The sequence below is a fragment of the Anser anser genome (genome assembly GCF_964211835.1).
Source record: "Anser anser genome assembly, chromosome: 26".
In the NCBI taxonomy this organism is placed as follows: domain Eukaryota; kingdom Metazoa; phylum Chordata; class Aves; order Anseriformes; family Anatidae; genus Anser; species Anser anser.
In genome coordinates, this window is record NC_139747.1 from 4,344,531 (window position 1) to 4,368,888 (window position 24,358).

The window sequence follows — 24,358 nt, forward strand, 5'->3', positions numbered from 1 at the left end:
AAAATTGGCTCACGCACTTCAAACTCATATTGCATGTGACCTTTATCATCTTTCCAGTCTGATTTATTTTTGGACATTTCCAGATCATGTCAGGATTTGCAGGCATTAGAGGGTGAAGGATCAGAATAAACATTGATTACAGAGAAGAAAAGATCCATACTTCTAAAGAGAGCAAATATCAATTTCATAAAGGAAACAAATCTGAAGAATCTGAAACAGCTAAAGCAAAGCTGAAGTCCCTACTCCCCTTACCATGTATAACTTCTCTTACGGTAACTACAGTATGTTCTCAAGGTTTTTGACTGTTTGCTTTCTCAAGATTGCATATTTTAAAAAGTACTATTAGCCCCTTTGCTACTCAAGAGAGAGAAACACAACAAGGATCTGGTATAACTCAGTCTCGCCATTTTGAGGTACAGGATTTCTTAATCCCAAATAAGAAATGGTGATGACTACTTGAGGCCAGTCTCTTTCGAGTAAGGGAAACAAGTTTAATTTAGCGTCTGGTAGATGAAAAAGATTTGCCTCGTGACTTTACCTATTTGAAATTCACTGTCTTCAACACATGAGTCAGCATTCAGCTTTCCACATTACTCTGACTCAGCTGCCTGGAAGCAGGAACACTTGCAATTTTATGCCAGTATTATGCAGAATGTCACTACAAGAGACTATTGTCCAACCGTTGCAGACAGAAAGATTAAGCATCGACATCGTTTTATCTGTTTTTAGCAAACTTTCCTAGTCACATTCCTATAATACCTCTGCTAATGTGGTACTTGAATGGGAAAGCATAGCAAAAATCTGGAGCCGTCTGTTGAGCTTTAGGCAACTCTTTTCATTTCTCTCTGCTAATGTGTGCTCATTTCTGGAAAAGCTAATTTTTTTTGCCTATTTAACTTGCATATTAATCTCCATTGAACTATATAAAATGAATTTCAATCTTCATGTAAAAAATGGGAGGATGGTTTTCGATTCACACCCTTCTTGATTTTCATCAATCAACCTTTTCCGCTTAAGTACTATTTAATCAAAAAAGATGTGAGATGGCTCCTAAGATTTATCTGGGCATCACTGAAATAGAAAATACTTCCACAGCTCCCACATATAGTTGCTCATGAGACTGACGTTATAAATACAGATATAGTCCTCTAGCAACTTGCTTCTGCCTCTGAGGAGCAGGAGCACCCAAGCCAAAGCCTTGCCCCTCCTGCTTCCGTGTAGTGAGCTGCTCATACGGGTATCTCACCCAGTTAATCTGTGTCCTCATCAGAAGGAGCACACTACAGCACCTTTTCCAAGGCAGGGAGCCCTGTACGTTCCTCACCTACCTCTGTGACCCATGTGGAATATCCAGCCTTCAACAGGTGTTGCCTCATTAACACTCCAGAGGAGCAGAGCCCTATTTTCAGGCAGCACGATCCCATCTCAGACTTCCTTACTTGTCCTATTTCATGACGTTATGCGGAAGCCAAATATTGCAGTGGGGCCTGGTTTGTTCAGTAAGCACTGGGGATTGAAGGCAGGCATCTTTCTCCATGTTCCCTGTATCACTAATCGTGGACAAAAAGCAAACAGAGCAAGGCTTAAGAATTAGGGAATTTGTCTGTCTAGGAAGAAAACAGATGAATGAGAAAGATCTACATGTAAAATTCACTACGGGGAGGAATTCACTTCTGAAATAATGCAGTATTAAATAGTAATGATAAATGCAATACTGAAAATTACATTGCTCTTTCAGTCTTAAGATCTGCCAACAATACAAAGTGATAATGGTCAAAGCCACACAGCTGTGGCTACTCTGCAGTGAAGCACTTATATAGCTACTCCTAAACAAAAAGGGAAATAAAAGTTATTTGCATAAAGTGCAACTGTAATACACTTGTGTGTTATGGACTATGCTAAATTATATTCGGTATTAATACTCTGTAACAGCTTTCATACTGCCCTATGGGTACTCAATACAACGATCAATTCCAGTGTCAGTTATAACACGGAAATACGTATTGCTATAAGAAATTAGGATACCGCACACTCAAGGCCCTTTCCAAAGCCCAGTGGAGTTCTTGAGTGCATTCTTTCTCAAAGTCCATAGGGTTCAATCATCACAAATCATTAGAAATTCAAACTGGCAGTTTTAATGGTGCCCAGGGGACTTGGGCACTCAGCTTCCATTATGCTTCAATTTAACTTCATTATCTATGATACCAGTGAACTTTTGAAAATACCAGCATAAATAAGATCCAGGATAAGTTATAGTACAACAACAACAACACCTGAATAAAGTATCTTATGTACTGTTTCTTCTTCATATTTTAGAAGTGGCTTGTCAAACTGTATGGGAGAGCTGTAATTATCTATTAAAATCTACCAAGAAGTCCCCAAATTATCCGGTTTTCTCCTAGGAATCCTATGAAGCATACATTCTTCCAGTCTTCTTTTCGTGCTGTAACAACTTGGATCATTTGCTGTCCTCTCCCTGCCTCCAGAACACACTGATGAACCAGGAGAATGTGTCTCTATTCAGTAACTATAAGCCTACAGGAAAGGTTTTTTGAAAGGTCCCTTTGTTAATATTTTACCTTAAGTTTACTACTGAGAGTTTCAATTTTAAAAGGAAAACCATATAAAACAGACTAAAAACATAAAGGTTAAAGTAACCAGAATGAAAAAAATAATAATAATACTGCTGCTATAAATGCTGTATAACAAGTAAATGCTGTTCCATATGCCACAAGATTGCTCACATGTCAAGACATTTTGTGCAGAGGTTACAGAGGGAATAGATCTATTGTTAAAGACAAACATGCCTTGGGACTCATTGATTTTCATATTAGGTCTGGCTGAAGATTCACAAGGACTATCAAGTACACACAGACGCACACACATACACACACAAATGCTCCTCCTGAGAGCAACACTGATTGCCAAAAGGATAATACAGAAGCAGAAATTCTGCCTCCCTGAGCATTAGACACTGTAAAAGAGAAAAGCCAGCAAGGTATCTTAAATACGTTTTGAGAGAGAATTCAAACAATGTCCCATTTTTAGAAAAGTACAAATTAATTCTAATATTCAAGGCATGCAAATTATCATGAAAAAATGTTTTACCATCTGCATTTATCAGTTCCTGGAGCTAATCTGCAAACCTGATCTCCCAATTTGAGATTTGTCCCTAGATTGTGTCTTCTTGTGGAAATATGTCAAAAATCTGCATGTGTGCACAATGAAAAACTGGAACAGAGTTTCTCCCTCCTCAGTCATAAAAACCCCTATTCATTCTCAAAAATAAAAATATCTTCTTAGAGAAGAGATTTGCTTTAGGCTCTTACTGCAAGTTCAAAAAACAAACAAACAAAAAAACAACCAAAACCCAACCCCATCCTATAGGAAGCTTATGGAAATAGTTCAACCAGGAGTGTATAACACAAGTCTCTTTTGAAAGCCCTGTTGCTTGCACCCAAATCTCCTTCCACCAACAGTCAAGATGCTGTGAACCTCCACGGCCCTTAACCCACATTGAGAGAGGAATAAAAGATGCTCAGCTTCTTCACCCTCCCGAGTTGGAGCTTGTCCTTGGCTTCTGCAGATTTCTGCAGTTCCCCCACCCTCAGCTGAGCTCAGAGAAGATTGTTCAAGTTCTCCAGTGGTGGTTCTCTCACAGCTTCAGCCCTTCTCTTTCAAGAAAAGGATGATAAAAGTGTCAGATGCATCCAAAACTCCGATTCTGATGGAGGACCAGCACTTAACGCTGCAAAAGCTGCAGAGCTGCACTAACCTGGCAGTAATGATTTTGGTTTAGCAGGTCCTAAATGATTAACTGTAGCTGAGATCAGGGCCTCTGCATTAAGCACTGCGTGTCTACAGATCAAAAGGAGCTCTAGCTCCCAGCTGTGCAGTCTGAACAAAGGAAATCTAAACCCAAAAATGAGGTTGGGGAAAGCAGCGAAGCACAAACCGACCTGCCTGAGGTCACTGTGCTTCTCACATGCCTCCCTCCCAAGGAAGGTACAAAATGTTGTGTAGCTATTGTGGAAACGTTAGAACAAACATGGAAAGCAGCGTCAGAGAATCTGACTCAGCAACGTTAATCTGAACGAGATACTGAAGATACAGGTGCAGCAAAGTAATAATTTACAAAGGTTCTGTGTATACTTTAACGAGCTGTAAAGATGTATTTTTGGTAAATTGCAATTTCAAAGGCCTGACCTTTCAGTAATTTTTTGCCCGGTGAACTCTCAAGTAACTTTTTGACAACTCCTGAAAGTGAGAATTGTTAAACCCAGTACGAGAGCAGCTCAGTCCAGATGCTTCCTTCCTTCAACAGCAAGAAAACCACAATTAATTAGTAGAATATGGGAAGACAGCACACAACAAACATACTTTTTCTGCAACAGTCTGCCTATTTCAGCTAAGCACTGGTTTAGGAACCCCCTGAGCCGCAGGTGCCCGCTAGACCATCATGTTAAATAACTAGAATACCTCTACACATTTGAGTGTGATGTGAACTGCCTGATGCTGCTTGACCAACCCTCAGTCTCGCCAACTCCAAGATTTTAGACATTTAAGAGCCAGACACACAAAACGCAACCACCACAAACTCCACAGTTTTTACACTGTTCATAACGTCGACAACTTTTACTATATTCTTTAGATTTGTGTCCCTTTGGCATGACTTCGGCCACCAGCATACAAAACCTATTAATGCCACATATTCTTCACTGTTGCACAAATCAAATGCTAAACCCACCCATTTTAGAACTCCAAAGATATCACATTTCTAATCTGTGGTTCTCTGATTTTTTTTTTTCCTTCTAGATATTTCCTATCTTGATTCCTACCATACTCCTCTACAGAAGTTGATATATCTTAAACTACACGGCACTGCCAGAAATAGAAAAACTGCCTCTCACTTTATCATTAAAAAGCTCCTTGTTTCTCAGATTTATCTGCAGTATTAAAACTCTCTTTGTTTTAATTAGTACTGCTGGATGATTCATGACATTCCATGACAATAATAGCTGTTCTGGATTTTTTTTTCCTGTTTAATACTTCCTCAGATAATTTGTGTCAATTTTGCATTGCTTTTAAAGCCCTATATCCATCGAAAACATTAACCTCCAAAGAAAACTCACTTCGCCTAAAGACTGCCTGCCACTAGTGATGAAGTCGAGTCGACCATTCATCATGACTCTCAATTTGAGGCTCAGCTTGCAGGCCCCTCAAACACATCTGAAGAGATTTCTGGATGTTTCGTTGAGTGAATCCCACAGCTGACTCACCGCGGTTTTGTAAACCAGAGGATGAAAACGAGCCCTTCTAATTTTATTATCTATAAACACAGAGCAATGGTCACCAAACATGCTTAAAATTATATGCACAGGACAGATTCATGCATCAGGGACACAAATATTATTTTATGCCACAAATATTATTTTATGCTTCAGTCTCACAGGTCAAGGAGTCCTCAAGCCCAGCTCCTCAATCTGCCAGTTTGGAATAAGCTGGAGGATCGGTGCTCCCTGTCTCACCTGACCTCACCCTGGGATGCTGTAAGCGTTTCTATGTGTGCTTTTCAGTGTGTCCCATACTTCCCCCAAGGGTCACACAACAATCCTGCAAGCAAGCATGAGATCCAGCCTCCTTTTGCCTGGAACCCAAGTTCAAAATCAGTACTCGACTCTTTGACAGTATCTCCATATAAAAAAAAGAAATTCAGCTTGCATTTTCCGAAGGGCTTGTCCAGGTACAGCTTTTTTTTTTTTTTTTTTGGTGTGTCATTCATTCTACTTACGTACAAATTGCTGCACGGTCTCCAGAAGTCAGCCTGAGAGATCAGCCCACACACACAGAATACTTTTCATATAATTACTGCCAGCGATCGTTCTGTTTGGAGTACAGATGAAAAGGTTAATTATTACCAGTGGATGACCACTGCTGACTGAAGGAGAAGGAAGAAGTAGTATTTAAACACGTAATTGCCAGCCCATCTTTCCCACTAACAAACATAAGGAAGTCTTTGCTTCTGTAATCACTCTTCCACATGTAACCTCTCATTTTCTGAAACAAACTCATGCAGATTTGTACTGAAGAAAAAGCAGAATAAACCTGACATCATTTGTGCATCGAAAACAACCATGGGGAACAGGGACAAGGGTACACTGCTTCTTTGTGACTGTGAAAGTGAACTTACAGAGATTCTGCTGCTCACGAAGTCACAAAAATCCAGATTGAAATCCATTATTGAAAACAAGGCAGAGAACAAGTTTTTTGGTGGTTTTTTTGTTGTTTTTTTTTTTTTTTTTTTTTTTTTAAGCTTTGCAAAGACCTGAAAGATCCTGGAGTAAATCTACAGTGAAATTCTCTTTCCTCTCCGCAGAGAGGCACCCCAGCAGCATTGACCACTTAAGACGTTTTTTTCTAAAAGAATCGGCAGCTTTGTATCCCTACGGCTGTATTTAGCCTTGCATGTCGCAGGAAACCAGCACAGATTTGCATTCACCCAGCTCAGAGCTCTGAAAGACCATCTCATTTAACAATATAGGATGCAGTGCTCAATTTTCAGCACCAAGCTTCAGCAGAGAGATGCAATAACAGCAGGGAACGCAGAGGTGAACCATTTAAACATTTGGAACCCTGACAACAAGGAAATATTGAAATTATTGACAGCAATTAATTTAGGGAAAAGAGGACTGAAGTGAGACATAATAATCACCTTTAAATATGTAAAAGATCTGTGCAAGGAGAAAGGGAATATATTCTCTGTGTCCGTGGTGGAATAGCATAAGTAATGGGCTTACACTGAAGTAAGTGAGATGTAAATTAGGTATCAAGAAAACCTTTTAATTGCAATGATACTTGCTGCCCTGAAATAGCAGCAGAATTAAATGCTAGGAAGATAGGCATTCCCATCCCTGGAGGTTTTCAAGAACACACACAAAAGGACTGTTAGGAATAGCGAACGCACAGCAGCCTTGCCTCTGGGCAAGGATGTGGTTTGAACGATCCCATGTCCCACCAGCTCCACTTTCCACGATTTTGCTATTATGCAATCTGCATAATTTCCCTGAAGAAGGATACCAACGGTTAGTCTGTTTTGTGAATGGAGCCAGTAAGTAACCTGTCATCTTGCCTTTAAGGTGTCTGAGGCATACGACCAAGTCGAGCAGGGCAAGTTACACCAGTATTACAGCTCCTACTCCGCAGCTCAGATCAGGATTTTGTTCAGAGAAGAATTAGCTTCCTCCTGCAGCTTGGCACCCCTTCTTAAGCTCCATCAATAATTGCAGCTCTGAAAGCCTACCTTAAATTTTCCCTTATTGTAGGAGATACCCCATTGACTATGTAATGATGCTACTGCACAGCGATGCGTGTGACATACATTAAAAATGACAATCAAATGACAATATAAAAAAGTTTGAGATGCCTCTGTGACACCGTTTCCCATTTCCTAAATGTTGTGCCGTAACAGTTTGCTACAATGCTGACATTTGCACTTGCTGTAACACCGGCAACTCCCCACTGCTTGGGAAGGTGCTGAGGACCAGGGCATAGCGTCAGCGTATCACAGAACTTACACGCATCTAGACAATAAAATCTATAATAGATTATAATAAATAATCTATAAATCTATAATCTATAAATAGATTATAATAAATTATATTATAATCAATTATTTTATAAATAAAATTCTGAATTCTTTCCAGCTATCCAGGCACTTTGGACAGTAATTTCATGTTGTCTTTTGTTTGACTGTGAGGAACTACCCATTCCTTCCAGTTCAGAAAACACCAGTGACATTGTGCTCAATACTCACAAACAAACACTGCCAACACCTCGAGTCAAGCGGTTCCCAAAAGATGGATTATTTACATGGCAATATGCTCACATGGTTGTAGATCGTAAACTCTCTATTACAAAACAACACCCTTTATCGGCACAACCGCACATTGCGTATTAGATGAATGTGACAGCAGAATGCACAAAAACATGCAAATTTTTATACATCTTTTCCAAGGTTTGGGGGAAGGGGTGTATCCGAGAAGACTACCTGCTGACATCTTCAAATAAAAATTTACAAAGCAGCCAGAAAAAGGAAATTTTTTATTGATTCAACTCTTCACCAAGACCAGGCAGATTGAAAATCAGCACTGACAAAGATTTATAACACAGATGGAATGAGTCATGGGCTGAAAAAAAAAAAAAATACAGTATTGCATGCACATACAGACAAGTACCAGGGATGTGCATGGGGAATGTCATTTCCCCCCTAGTCCGTCCCTACGCTAGTTCAGATCTCCGCTCGAACAATAAATTCTCCACCATCTTCTAGAGCACTGCACTTAGGCTTAAAAACCTATTTATGCTTACCGTACAATATAATGAAAGCCCTGGAAGCAGACAAACAAGAGGAACTAAATTATTGGTACATTATTTAGTAGGTTGCATGGCCAGTATCTACAGGAGTCAAACCCACCATAAAATAACTAACCTGCTTTCTCCAACCAAATTCTCCCTTGACATAGTAAAACATGGCCCAGAAGTATTCTCTGATAGTATTAAATAAACATCTGGGGGGTGGAAGGGATGTTAGGATTTAGAAGTCTGGAAAATACACAGCTCTCCTGAGACACAGTCATCCATACAGCTAAGCCTCGCAATCTATTTAGGACTTTCTTTTGAACCTTAGTAAGGTTTTTAAGCCTTATCTGATGAGCATAATGATATTAAACTGTTTTTCATTACCCATAAAAAATGAACAAAAAGGATAAAGCTGCTAGCATCTCAGGCTATTTGAAAGGAATCAATAGTCTGAATCCCTCAGTATATCCTGCTCATAAAAAAAAAAAACATTTTCTTTAAACAAAGAGGAATTGTTTGGACATGAGAAACTAGTTTCACATGAAGTACCTTCACAAAAAAAAGTACATCCTAGGTTGATACAAGAAAAACGTAAAACAGATTCTCACATGCAGTTAGATGTAGGTATATATGGTTAGGTGTAGCACGTCTGCACATGCATTCATGCACTTAGAGGAAACATGCCAGAACCAAATTCACCAGCCCTGATAAAGTTTACAAATACAAACAGGCGACAGAGTTAGGGCAGATGGGATACAGTAAGCTGGAGGCAGCAGGAAAAAACAAGTCTGTATCTGAAGGCATCAAAAATTCCCTTAGTTTCCAGTCTCCCTATTCACTTTGCTGCACTGTGCTGGGCGGACACACGATCCTACAACGGAACACCTCCCAACAAAGTGTTAGCAGCTACGATTCAGAAGCAGAGCTAACTGCGACGTTCCCAGTGTGATTTTTTTTTTTTTGTCTAAAAATATCGATTTGTTGGAGCTGCAGCTTTTCACAGGACTGCATCTATTTCAGGAAACAGCCGTCGTGACAGCATCGCACCCGACAACTCCTGGTCAAAATGTGAGAGACGACGTTTATAACAACAGCAACATGCTTTCCAGACCACTTGCCTGGGCTACAGGAAGAAAAAAAGGCTCAAAACTGTGCTCAACAGCTTATTTTATACATTATTTTCCTAATTTCAGGCTTCAAGTTCCAGCTCGGCCTGATTCATAGAAGGGCTTAGGTATTCTAGGAACCTGCTGAGCAAAGCACTGATCTGTCTTGGGAGGGTGTTAGCTTTCCTGAAACTGGTGGTTCTCTTTTTCACTGCAGAACTTCAGGAAAAAAATAAAATAAAATCAGCATGGGGAAAAAAATGAAATCCCCCAACGTTTTTACTGAAGAAGAGCAAGCACTTGTTTCTCACCAGTAATTAGAGGTGTCAACTTCATTCTCATGTGGACCATGCCATGTATTCCTCTGGTTTGTAGGGAGGATGGATGCAGGCCAAGACACAGGGAAAAAAGAAATTAAAGCCTCACAAATCTTTGTGATTCATAAATGGGTTGCTGTTCTATCACTTTAAAGCTATTTAATCTCTACTCTTTGAAACACACCCTATTATGCACTAAATGATTAATATCATTCGTTTAATAAAGAATTTGTCCATATTAAGATATTCAAATCTAAACCATCTTAAAATAGAAGGGCTTAATCCTCCCATGGTGTAAATAAGGATGATTCCTTTGAAGTCAATGAAGCTAAGGCAATTTATGGCAGCTAAGGATCAATCCTGCATGCCTCCAAGGCTTAATTAACTCTGTGTACCTTTTCTAACACATAATGCTCTCTGATGAATTAATATTTAAGCTGTTATCACCTGTGCGATGTGGTGCATGTATTACTCAGAGCTGCATGAACAGGATATTATTCTATTTATATTCTTGTGATGGCTTCCCAGATGCTGGGTGAAGTTTCCTTCCCTGGAATAGCAACAGTTATTTTACTTACATGTTCAGTTCAAGCAGAAAAAAAAACAAACCATGACTGAGGAGTAAGCCTGTCCATAGCTAGTCCTTACAACTGAAGTGCTTCTTATGAAGACACACACGTAACTCACACACACACAGAAGTATACAGCCAACTACCTACATCAAACCGAGGGGGCAAGCTGGCAAACACAGCTCAAAAAATGGAAAAGCCTTCATATAAAAGAAAGGCTTCGCTATTAGAAACAAGAATGACTAATTTTGCTTCTTGGGGAGAAGACAACAGCACGTGTAATTGCAACTTTTATCCAATGGGCAGTATTTGGAGTCAAACTGGGGAGAAGAATTTCCAGCACAGCTTACTGTAAAGTTCATCAAGGTGGGTAATCAAAACCTGGCTCTCATTGGTACTATCACCACTGCCCTGTTATGGCTGTGGAAGTAACTCTACGACATCTGTATTATTTTTAAAGGTTTTTAATCTTAATTGCTTCCATCTTTGGTTCATTCTAGTAGAATAAACCCTCCCGTCTCAAAGCAAAGTAAAAAACACCATGTTGTTCTGAAGCTGGCATATTAAATTTTCATATGCAGCTACTGGAGACAGATTTATAAACTAATTAAGTGTAACAATCTCATAAGCACTGCTTATATCTGAAGAGTCTCATATCAACCAGCTGAGTTATTCCAATGGATAAAAAACTTATTCAATAGGAACATGTTTCAGAATTAGGCCAAAATTATTTTCTGTCTAATGTAGCTCAACCCATGTGTAAACAACTTCTGCAAATATCTCCTTATTAAATTATTTGATTTTTGAATACGGAAAGCTTGGATTCATTGATACATTTTGATGAGCTTCCCCCTATTACTGTACACACCAGTTTTTCTGCTATTCTATTTCAACTAAAACTTCCACAGGATGGCAAGAACTGACATCCTTCCCCCTTCTATTCCTTACTTAAATCTAATCTGCTGTTCTTCTGATCACAGTTACAATTCAGCCTCTCTGGAGATCTTTCTTGTGCAATGTTTCCATGCTGTACTATAGAACGCTTATACAGGCGCTCCAAATTAATCGCAGGTGAACAACGAGCAATATTTTGCATGCAGCTTTACTTGAACAAAACCAAACAAAAATATCAGAATTTAGGATTTTGCTAGTGTTGTAACCAGTTTAGTACAAAGAGCAGCTAAAGCTATTTTTCTTCCTGTCTAACCCCCCCCTCCACTGCAGGAACATTGCACTGATTTTGTTGTATGTTTGCTCCTATGCCTAGCATGTATTTTCTGCACTCTTCGTCACTTCAACCTGCTTGTTGCTTACAAAAATTCCACAGCAACCTATATTTAATAACCCACTTCTCCTCTTATTATAAGCAGGTACTGAAGTAAAACCCATCAATCACCATTAAATCACGACCAAGTATCTCGAGCTGTAAGCCTTTCCCCGTTGGTCTTCCACCGTAACAGAGACTGTGAAAGAACAGTCTTCTAGGATTCTATTAAATCAATTTTCTTAAGGGAAAAAAAATGCATTCTCTAGAGAGTTGAATGTTATCACTGCCCACATACTCAGGAGACTTCCAAAACTCCCTGTTTAGAAGTGGACTCATCCACCCAAAAATGTGCTGAGAGCTGCAGCCTGACCTTGGGATTCCCCCTGGCTGGGGTCAGGGGAGTGCGTTCGGAATTGGTCCCAAATGACTTCTTTTGCTGAAATTTCATTTTACTCAGTGACTCCAGGCACATCGTTAGTATTGATTACCTGCAAGCACCATGATACACCGTCTTGTCCTTCAGCGTTAGTTCAGCCAAACCCAAGGGCCACTGGGTGGATGTTTCTTTGAAATTCCTGAGGCTGAAAGGCAAAGGGATGGATGGGAAAGAAAACCCAAATTGTGGCGGAGCAAACACATAGGTACAGCATATTTTCATGGTATTTTCCCTGCCAGGTGACAGAGATGACTATTTCTGACTGCATTACCAAATGTAGGCACTATCTTGGAACTTTTCTCCAAACACAAGATGTATTTTCAAGTCTGCCTATGTACCACAGGATGTACAACTCCGACAGTGCCTTTAGACTTCTTGGGATTTGATCAAAGCTCCTTTTCCTGCATACAACTCTTGTAAATATAAATGCATGTACATACACATGCCTGAGTGCAAGAAACCTTGCCATAAGCACAGTGAGCACCTGCTATTTCTCTTGAATCAGAACAATTCCCCACCCCCCCAACTATAAAATCCCTTCTGAACTCAAATCGGGCTGTAACAGTCCAGCCATCAGCTGTCTACTGCAGAGTTTCACTGTAATAAAACTCTAATTATGACCACAGAATGCACTCTTGAGCAACAACCTGTCTGGAGGCGGAACCAGATTACTTGTATACATGAATTATAAAATGATGATAAGCAGAATCACACAGGAATAAATCCATTTATGACCTACTGCTGACAAAGGTAAAGATTTAGCTAAGCAACTATTTGACTTAGAGCCACTTTCTTGGGTCTGCTTCGCTTAGCATACATCAAAAAAAAAAAAGGCTTAAAGCTGAGCCTGTCCAATGATTGATGGGCTTCTATTACTGTTACAGAGTCAGTAATATATAACCTATTGTTTGAGTAATAACTTATATGTTTTCTTACTTTACAAGGCTGTTCAGTGTGGAGTTTGATGTATGGAGTGTTTTATGCATATCTACACAAAATATAAGCAATTTGTTTTCATTAAGGGAAGATATATGTAAATAGTTTCAAAAGAGATTCTGACATCTTTATTCCTTTTAATAAATATCTAACTAACTCCTCCCACTGTGGTGAGTGGGATGCTTGGAGACATTTTACTGGTCCCTGTGAAACCGTTTCACATGATCAGCCCTGCCCCATCTTTTCTCTCCCTCTTTGCACCTGCTGTTTGAAGGGACAGGTCTCTTGGGAAGCTCTACCCAACTACCATCTAGCTCATTAAATTCATAAATTCATTTATGAAGCCACCTTAAAGCTAGTTAGATTTTGCTTTTGATGGTTTCATAAGCTATTTGCATGTGGATGTAGGTGCTTCTCTAGCTTTTTAGACTTCTCATCCATTCTGGTACTTGAACTGTTCACTGGACAGCAAAGATCTTGAGATGTTTCAAAGACAAACCTCTAGTCCTTGGAAGATGCAGTCAGGGAACGTCACTATAGCACACTGAATCCAAAGGGTTTGGGGCATGCCACTGCAAACACAGGAAAGGAGGACAGCTTACGACAAGTGTTAATCAGCTCAGATCCTCAATAAAAGTGGTTGTACTGCATAAAACAACTTTATATCCACCTTGATCCCATAGTTGCACTAATTCTCACTAGCAATCACCTACAGAAGACTGTAACGTATTTTGTATGTCTGTATTTATAAACAAATCAGAATACTCTGTGTGTACCCATATATTCTGCAGTGATTTTGCATCTCAGGGCCTTTCTGAACAGGTACTGTATTTTTGTGTTGAAGAGCACCTAATGAATTTGTCTTCCGAAGATTTCTTCCCTTTCCTTCATTTTGGCATCCACAGTATCTCATGGACGTGCTATTTGTTTTGAGCCTGCCACTTAGCAGTTTTCTTTGACAATCTGTAAGTCACAAGGGGACGAGAAGAGTCCCTTCATAGAGCACGACTGTATGATTTCATATAGTCATCCTCTACTACGATTTCACATACCTCTGCCAGGTGTCCCCTCACAGGTCCTCTTTTCAAGGCTGAATCATCTTCCACTTGTCTATTTCCAGAGCGTTTGTAAAACAGGACAGGAACAGATCCTTACACATTATAAATGTGACTAATTCAACTGAAATTAGATTTAAGACTGGCTTAAATTCGAAATTAAGCAACTCCAGTGGTCTCTAAAGCTTAGGCTCTCTATTTGTACATCACAGAGAATCGACGCTGCCAGTTTAGTGATCATCAGTCTCTTCTCAACGGAGCTGGATGATTGAGTTATTTCACTTCATCTCAATTACTGCAGCCTGTCTCTTTTCTGAAAAATATAGTGGGCAAGAAGCTGACACTAACAGCAAATATTTTAGGATAGTAAGTGTGAGTGCACATGGCCTTGCTTGTGGAGCTTACATCACTGTGGGAACAATCCGAAGCCAGAACAATTTTCTTCAAGGAAAAGGCCTTTTCGGGCAAACTGTTTACAACACGGACAGAGCAAGGCCAAGCATGGTTCCAATTCGGCTCTCCCATCAGAATGGAGCAGACTGATTGACACTGCACTATTTATAGAGATTTTCTGGATTTATATTGATGGAATAGAACAGAATTTGTCCCAGTGTGTCTCAGACATAAACAACTGAGATGATGACACAACATCTGCTGTCTCTTCCAACATCCTCACTTTATTACTTAAGGCCAATACGGGAGAGAAATGCAATCTTAGTATTTAATTGCTGGGCTCTTGCCTATTGCAAAATCCCTTTTGACAATACTTTCCTATGCCTCCAGCTGACATATTCCTCTCAGTGCAGCTTCTAAGTTCAAACTCAAACATCATTCTGCTCTGTTGACCTCCATCAAGGTCTTCATCCATTCCCGTACAGAATAACAGAAATCCAGCCAGAGATCTGACATATTTTTTTTTTGGGGGGGGGGGGGGGGGGGGGAGCCTCCTAATTTTTGAATGGAGATTGGCTCTGAAGAGTAATTTGTATTTGCTGTATTTATTTTGAACTTCGAAAAGCCATTTGGAGCAAAGTTTATGCATTTAAGGCCAAGCAACGTATGCATTTTAAATCATATTTTCATCTCAGTGATAGCTAAAATAAGCTAGACAAGTTTTTAAGCAATATTTTTAAGAAAGGGTCTTAAAGGCTTTTGTTGTTGTTGCTGGGGGGAAGTTACACGGAAAAGTTTTGAGTTGAATTTTTCTCCCACAAATATTTTTCTAATCGACATGAAAAATATATTTTATTTGAAGACACAGGAAATTTCTCACTGAGTGCTCACTTCTTATATTAAAGGAAAAAAAAAACCAAACTTTTTTTCCCTCCTCTCTGCTAATCCTGTTAAAAAAAAAATGAAACACTTTTATCGTTTCTATATTTTTGACAGCAGACTGAATCCCTTAACAAAGATTGAGAGCATGGCTGAAAACTCCCAAACTTGCTCCTCTGTGCATTTTGCCTCCTGTCCATTTCTACTCCTAATTTAATCAACTTCTAACACATCTGCAGTATTTATCATAAGCTCGTCTACTTTAAGCTAAAGACTCAAAAAAAGACATAAAATCATGGCATTGCGTTGATCAGAAATAAAGCTTGCTTAAGCCAAAATACTTATGAACTGATTTAAATCCTAATGAGGATGACAGTTACCGAGTGGCAGAATGAGAACAGAAAATAGCAGTGGCCTTGCTGTATTGTGAGGCAGCTGTTCGAGTGGACTGCAATTAGCTCCTAGAGAAAAATCTTTATCATTGTTTAACTACCAATATCCCTCAGAAATGGACTAAAATCAAAATTCCACATATACAGACTTTCAGCTTCCAGCTCATTTCTGGTACAAATGCAGACTCGTGCTTGGGAAATGACATGTAATGGGATGGGAATTCAATAATCTTTGGGGCAGGGAAAATCAAGACCTGTAATTTTTAGCTTGTTTCTTTCTAATGTTCTTCCTTCAGTGAATTCTCAGACTATCACCACACCAACGCTAATAGAAAGTACTGTGAATATGCAATGAAGGGCTGGAGGATCTATTATCATACCTCCTTGGATCACAGAGAGAACAGCAAAATATGAGTCTCGTTCAAGCAGAGGGTAGCTTGCTTACTAACACAGAAATTTTTCTAGCTCTTAACTGACCATATAATTGTGCTGTGGTTTTTCTGACCATCGTGGACTTGGTAGTTGAACAGGGCTTTTTTTTTTTATTATCCAAAAAAAACCATCTTTGTATATTGAGAAAGTCTAAAGGGTTTGACTAGGAACTGCAAACCAAACCATACTATGCACTGTATGCACCAAACCATACCCTAAAACATTTACAGTGCCAATGTAACTGACATGAGTGATACGTACAGTGAAAGAAGCAGAAATATTAAAGAACAAACTTTGAAAAATAAGGTAATTAAAAAAAAAGTATTTTCCAAATTCTTCTTTGGAAACAAACTCTGATGTTTGGAATTAAAATTCAGAATGGAAAACATGGGGGGAAGGGGGAGACTGGTTTTCCTACTTTATCTTTCTTTCTTTTTCCCCTAGAACACTCCCTCTTCATTCTGTTCCTCCTGTTTTAAAAAGCAACGCTGGTACATTCATACCATCAAAAGCCAATATAGTTTGCTTCATTTTCCCTGCATGCTTTAGTGAGCAGGCCTGAAGTTGAAGTTTATGAACATTTTCTTCCTTCTGAAACTGTATTTTTGGAGACAGCTTATTTACCAGAAAAATTAACTCCAGCTACAGCTACTGATGCAGCTACGGCATCAGGTGAACAAAAACAAGCCCCAAAAGACAATTAAAATAAAAAAAAAAAGACAGACTGACTTTTTCCAAAGCTTAAAAAGCTGATGCTTTACAATTTCCAGACATTTGCACAGACGTGACTTATTTACGGTATACAGATTTGGCTTTGCTTTCCTATAGATCCCTCTCATGCCCAGCACCCTGCAGATGACTGGTACCAGCCAACTAGCAGGTATCCCTACCGATATTCATTTGAGCTGATAAACAAGAATGGGGTCTTGCAAGTTGTTGTTAACTTCAAAGAGGAAAAAAAATCCCTGCTCTTAGCACTGTAAACGTAAAAAGAGGAGCAACTTTATCAATACGCACTAGGTTTGCTTTATACAAAATACTGAGCAAGAAAAAGCCGAGCTGGAAGTTCCCCAAAACCTGAGCTCCCGTCTGCAGCATGCGGTTTAATTAGACAAACCACAGCATCGTGGCTGATGGGACCACAGCAGGCACTATGGACTACATTAGAGTTTTAAAAGTTGAAAAATTTTAAGCTAATACCATTCATTTCATCTCCTCACTGACCTTTCCACTTCAATTTTCCAAAGCATCTACCCTTTTGCTCACCTTTGCACTGTCCTTTTAACATCGCTATTAAATATTTATATTACAGTAGAGCCCATATCAAAAGCAATACTCTATCTAGAAAGCACTGTGAAATCACATAAAATCATGGCTTTTGCAAAGGATAGCCTTTAATTTACGAAGTAACGATACTGTTGCAACACAGTAGGACAAAAAAAATTACTGGTAAAATAAGCAAAATATGTTTAACCCAAAGCTAACTACAATAAAGCTACAGGAAGATGTGAGACCTGTTTGTGCGGCAGGCTCTTCCTAACCCCTGCTGCACCTTGACCAGAGCTACACAAAACTTTTCATCTTTTTTAGCTGCACAATTGCAGCTCTGAAACACACAAGCAGCCAGATGATTTTTCAGCTTAACTGGCAATACGTCAGAACTTCTCTTCCACAGCAATCCTTTTACACTATCAAAATAGAGGACTGACAGAACATAACATATGTCAATTGGCATATGCAATACCTCGGAGTAAAATATACACATATTTAACCATATACTGTTACTGCCTGTTGGTAAAGTAACACGTTGTTCACAATGAAAGGTATAATCTTATCTGAAAAAACACAGCTTCAGCAGCAACATGTGAGTGTATCAAGAAAATGAAGTTAAAGCAAAGAGTCAGCACAATACATACTGACACAACTAGTAAAATTAGCTATAAAGTGTTCAGGAAAGAATTAGTTCAAGGGTTTCAAACACGCCCTGTAGTCATCATGTCTTAGGTAATTAAAGACATCTCCAAAACCAGAATAATCTTATGCCTTATAAATCTGCAAAGTTGTTTGATTTAATCTTGCTCCTTGTGTACTTTATTTAATCTAAGTTACTCCCTGTCCTGAGGAATTCATAACCTTCCACCTTAACACTAGTAAAGCTTAATTGGAGTATAAACAGGTTACAGGAACTGTAATCTCATTAAGATTTGCTCTTAGGCTAGACAGAGAATCACAGAATTGTTTGGGACCTTAAAGATCATCTAATTCCAGCCAAAAAACACCCATCCCACATGACACAGGAAGCCACAATCCCTGGCTTGGGGGAATTCAGCTTTCAAACAAACAAAAAAAAAAACACATCAGGATTCAATTGTCCTTAAGAAGTTATCACTCTGCAACTCCACTGAATAATTAAAAAGTCTGCACTCCAGAAGCCCACCTATGTACACTTACACTCCAAAAGTACTTGGAAAGAAAAAGAAAAAAAGAGATAGTGACTAACATTTAATTGCATTCTTCCATTTGTGTTCATTTCCTATGCTTGGAAAAAACAACTTTGAATTTATATATGTGCATGTTCATGTGTTATTTCTTGCTTTAGTAACACACTTCCAATACACCATAATCGATGTAATTCTCCTGAATGATAATCAGGTGCGTTAAGGAGATTTCTGACTTACCATCAGACATGCTTACGAGAATTCAGCTACGCTGTAGCTCTTCTGCAAGTTCTATGTTGACGGACTTTATTTATGTTAGCCTGGAGCTTGGTTGATAGCAAACAACTTGGGGTTAAGCCTGTGGAAAAGAAAGAATCCAAGACCTGAATGTACTGAAAAGAGCTTTGAACCAAAGATTTTTACCAAACAGACACTGAGTGGTGCTTTGTGCAGCTGTTCTTCAATTTGGGAAATTTAGGGAAAAAAGTGAAGCAGAAAAATAATTTCTCCCCGACCAAAGTAACGGTGCCATATAAAAAGATCTTGTGATGCTTTCCATAAGAATTAATTAAATCTCAGTTTGGCTAATTCACTCAAAATTTATGGCACAATATGGGAAGCATCTGCCACATTCTACATCAGAAACAAACACATTTCTTTGACTGATCCAACCTTCAGAATCAAGATAACCAAATATTGCCCTGATACGTCATTTCCCTTAAGTCATGGTCAGGGATCACCTATCCTCTACCCCACCCTCCCCAAATTTCTCCCCCATGTCCAACCTATAGCAAGACCTCTACCTGTCTGCATTCACTGCTGATTTTCCAACGCTGTTTCCCACTTGCATGTCAGAAGAGCTCTGTACTGCAAACCTGGGAGCAGAATTTCATGCAAAACAGGTAGATTACATAATTATAGAAAAACTACTAGAGTACTGAGATGAACATTAAACCAAAGGGGAATGCAACTTTTATTTTCTAACAAGGTGACACTATGGTATAGAGAAGGTAACATAAAGCATCTACTTACCACAATCAAAGAAAAAACTGATGCATCTTAAGAAATCAGTAACGACCTGTAAGAATTGTTTGCTTATGGATAAAACTCCAAGTTATGGGAAAGTCCTAGAGCAAATTTCAATCTAAACTTTATTCTTGCAGACAAATTCAATAAACTTGCCCTCAGTACCCTTATTTAGGAAAAGAAAAGCTGAACGTAATAAAGGAATTATTAAAGGAGGTTATTAAAGGACTAACTAAGGAATGGGTGAAACCTCGTATGAGTCACTGAAAGTAAAGCAGTCTTAGAACAAAACCAGTCTTAAATATCAAGACCAGGTTTCATGTACTTTTATAATAACCACTCTATTAAGCTTCACATTGACAAAAAAGTTGCGGGTTGTTTTTTCTTCGTTTTTGTGTTTGTTAGGGTTTTTTTTGTTGTTGTTTTTGTTTTTTAAGCAGTATCAGGAGAGCGCTAAAACTAGATTTAGGGTGGCAAACAAACAACAGCAGCAGCACTTTTTTCTCCAGAGACTGGCAATTTTATACTTGCAGACTCAAACAGTCTTGCAGCTAACGGCACCCTGTGACAAGCGGGGGCTGTTCTACCAACATGCAAAAATTGACAGCACCATGTGCCAATTTTAGAAACAGCTATCTTCTAATACCAAGCATTAGCAAGAGATGCAGCAAGACAAAGGAAAGTCCTTGAACCCAAACAGCCTTTCTGATTGCAGCTGAGCTCCTCTGACATAAAAGATAGCCCCAAATGTACAAGAATCTATATTGTTAGTAAATAAGTCAATGATTAATGAAAGTACACCCGCTGGTTGTCAGCAGGAACATCGCAGAGTTAGAGGAACAGCTGGATTTGGAGATTTGGCTCTTACATGCTCTCCTACCAATTAGAACCCAACATTTAATTGCCTGGAACAAAGCCCAAGTCACTATTTCTTCTTATGCTATGGCCTGATGTTTGAATGTATTTATTTCATTTCAAGGTTACATTCTGTTTATATCTTTTTTTATTAGGCCTGCAGCAAAACATCATAATTGGACACTTTTACGATCACACTGATTCTTATGGTTATTTTTATGACAACGATTGGTGGGTACCTGTTTTTCCTCCCCCTTTGCTTTGCATCTTATTAATTCAAGGCTATTTTTAAAAGTCCAAGAAGAATGGAATGGGAGTCCTGTTTTCCAAGCAGCCACTTTCAGGGAGCTTTGAAAAACAAAGCATTTTTCCTGCCCTACCAAACACTCCACAGTAGCTATTTCAGTGTTAACCATTCTGTAAACAGCACCGCGGCCCACTGAAGTCAACATTTCTCAACTAGCTTTGCAGAACTGCACAGAATGACAGCAGCAGGCATTACGGCCCTTTAGGAAGTTACGTTATTCCGCCCGGTACAGAATATACCGGGCATTCTCTTTTGCTGCGCCTCTTACAAGAGTACATTAGATTCTATATGTAACCTACTGAATTCCAACAAAATGTCTTGGAGCCAGCCTCAGCCTTTCGGGAGAGCTGCATTTTAGGCTTAGAGAAACACCGCTGTACTGTGGATCTGAAGGAAGAATTTACAGGACAGCAGAGGCACCCAGCACATCACCTTCAGCACCTACAGGACTCAAAAAGACATTATTAAGTACCAGATTCAGCCTGCACTCGAGTACCAGCTGTGAGCGCTTCACAAAGCTGAACACAGCAGAGCAATCCAGAACCGACAAAACCAGCAACCTCCTGTTTCAGCCAGCCAGTTAATTACTCAGTGGTACCCAAACCATAACGTTCGAATGTCTCTATCACATACACACAAAATATCAAGGAGCAAAGCAAAAATACTTCCTCTAAATCGTGACAATCGCCCCGTTCACAGCATTCACCTTCCCAGCTTGTCCCATCTCAGCTACTCAGGTCAGGGTGGTGCTAAAAAAAATTACTTATCTATTAATAGGGGCACGGGAAGTTCACTTCAAAATTTATGGCGTCTGCTTTAAAGCATTAGAAAAGATGTTCCCTCCTTCATCAACAAATGGGTTTGATGGAAAGTCTCCAGGAAGATTTTCCTTATAGTGCTGATAAACTAAAGAGCTCAAAACTCTAAGCCACACGTGAAAATAGTGATACAGCCTGAAAGAGGTTTTCACCCAAAAAGTAGTGAAATGGTACAAATTAGGCATCTCGTGAACTTACAAAACTTTGAACAATTAAATAACAAATAAGAATTATCTATTCTTTTTTTCCCCAGAGGTACTAATGCTACTGCAGCATGCCTTAAAGGAAAATAAAAATAAAAAAATTTTTACTTATATAATATCTAGCACATATTGAGACAGGCCAGGCAAGAACACTGTTTTTTTTTGTTGTTGTTGTTTTTAAAGACAGTTAAAAATCATCTCCTCCACCCACACAGAACATCAAACAGTTCTTTAAATTACATATACTTACAAGAAATCAAATTCAGCTAGAACAAGGTGATGCTGTTTTTCAGAAGAATTTCCAGCAAAAACTGCAGCTTCAAGAAAAATATTGTCCAATCTTTTTGTCACAAATTAAGTAACAGATTTTGTTTTAAAGTTTAGTTTTCATTTTGTTTATTAGGCATTTGATGATTGTGCCTGGAAAAAATTCAGGGAGAAGAAAAACAGAATATATAGGCTTTAATTTGAGCAGGTTTCTTCTCCGGCCCCTCAAAGAACACAAATAGTCTCTGCTGCCAATTTGTTCGCTGTTTCACTCCAGGGCTCAGGGAGCCAGTTCTCTCTGCTCAAGTTCACTCCCTTCACTTTCTTCTGAGATGAAATCTGGACTCAGGCAATGGGACAACTTGCTCTACACTCCAGTACAGGCAGTATGAGTACGGTTTGTGCCAAACAGAACTTCACCCATCACAGTCCTGCAGCTTTTGCAACCTCAAAAACACTCCCGGCTGCCTCCAAGGCCATGGTGGGCCGGGACAACCTTTTCAGCCTGTTTGGCACTACGAAGAACTACCACAGGGATTGCCACAGGTTGCTCAGAGGCTCAGAGCTTGCTCATAGAAGCATTAAGGTTGGAAAAGCCGTCCAAGATCATCTGGTCACACCATCTCCCTACCACCATTGTCACCACTAAACCATGTCCCTAAGCACCCCACCCACCCTTTCCTTAAAGGCCCCCAGGGACGGTGACGCCACCACCTCCCTGGGCAACCCGTCCCAATGCCTGACTGCTCTTTCTGAGCAGAAATGTCTCCTCATTTCCAACCTAAACCTCCCCTGGCGCAACTTGAGGCCATTCCCTCTGGTCCTGTCACAGTTACCTGCGAGAAGAGGCCGACCCCCAGCTCCCCACACCTTCCCTTCAGGCAGTTGCAGAGAGCAATAAGGTCTCCCCTGAGCCTTCTCTTCTCCAGACTAAACAACCCCAGTTCCCCCAGCTGCTCCTCACAGGACTTGTGTCCCAGGCCCTTCACCAGCTTCGTAGCCCTTCTCTGGACACGCTCCAGGGCCTCGATGTCCTTCTTGTAGTGAGGGGCCCAAAAGTAAAAACAGCACTCGAGGTGCAGCCTCACCAGAGCAGAGTGCAGGGGGACAATCACCCCCCTGGGCCTGCTGGCTACACTCAGCCACACATCCACACAACAGGAGGTGTAGCAAGGCCTAAGCAATAAGGGTAAATAAAAGCAGCCTACACCGAGTGGCCCCGGGTGAGATGTTAGCTCCTCTTTATAGGAAAGAAGCACCGCCTCAGGAGGCAGCCATGTAGCTCCTGACTGGACATCAGTGCAGCTGGGCCTAACTCCCACCTGCAGCTGGCCTCAGGAAAGTTCCTTCACTTCTGTGCAGTTGACCATTTATCAAATGCTAACAGCAACTAGCTTTTCAAAACACTTCTAAGTTCTGCTGCTGGCAAAAAACTATACAAGAAACATGCAGTTTGCCCACCTTGGATAACCTCTTCGTACAGTGCCACTCTTAGGTAAGCTGTATGAAAACAGGAGGGTTATTAAGGCCAGGGGTTTCTTTTCAATAACCCACATTCATAAGGGACATTGCTGCTACTTACAAATAAATCACAATATTTACTCGTGAAACTAGGAAAATACTTCTGATTTATTTGTAAAGGGATGGTCCATATTTAATTGAATACACTTCCGTTAACAGTTCTGACAACAACATTGCTTTGAGAGCTGTGACGAAAGAGAGCTAATGCTTTCTAATAGCATATAAAGATTACACCACTGAGATTGACAGAATCATTGGCTTTATGTCACAGAACACAAATGCCTCCTTTCTTCTGTATGATGGTCTGTGCCACAGAAATCCCTTGAAATCTAGGGAAAAACATACAGGGAAATTATGTTTCTACTAAAGAGAAGCTGAAGCAATGAACTTTTTTTTTTTATAAATTAAAACAAGCTTGACTAACAACACTCTTATACTCAATCACATGAAAGTGACTTAGAGTACTTAATTGACTGTAATTCTCTACAGCACGGACAGTGATATCGGGTACTTGTTTTTCCCCAGGGAAATCTCACTGAAAAATAAAGCCTGTGTGGATGGACATAATGACTGCATGCAGGTTTGAAATGACACAAGTAAATAGCAAGTTTTGCAATCAGAAACTTGATTATTGAAATAAACTATTCCCCTTGTGAGCATGACTCCTGACAAATTATAGAGAACACAAACACAGAAAGAATCCTAGCTGCAGGGAGCAGGCAAGCATCCCGAAGTCTTCTACAGCTAGTGTGTCAATAGGACCAATGATCCAACACACTCAGC

General features: G+C 39.7%; 1 protein-coding gene across 1 annotated transcript in view; it reads right to left on the reverse strand.

Annotated features, from left to right (window-relative positions):
* The window catches only part of LRRTM4 (leucine rich repeat transmembrane neuronal 4), a 328,498-nt gene that overhangs the window by 262,948 nt on the left and 41,192 nt on the right, over positions 1-24,358 (reverse strand). Inside the window, exon 5 of the transcript XR_014575520.1 lies at positions 19,641-23,904. The gene's annotated coding sequence lies outside the window, so the exon portion shown is untranslated. Of the gene's footprint in view, positions 23,905-24,358 lie in introns of the transcript that reaches the window.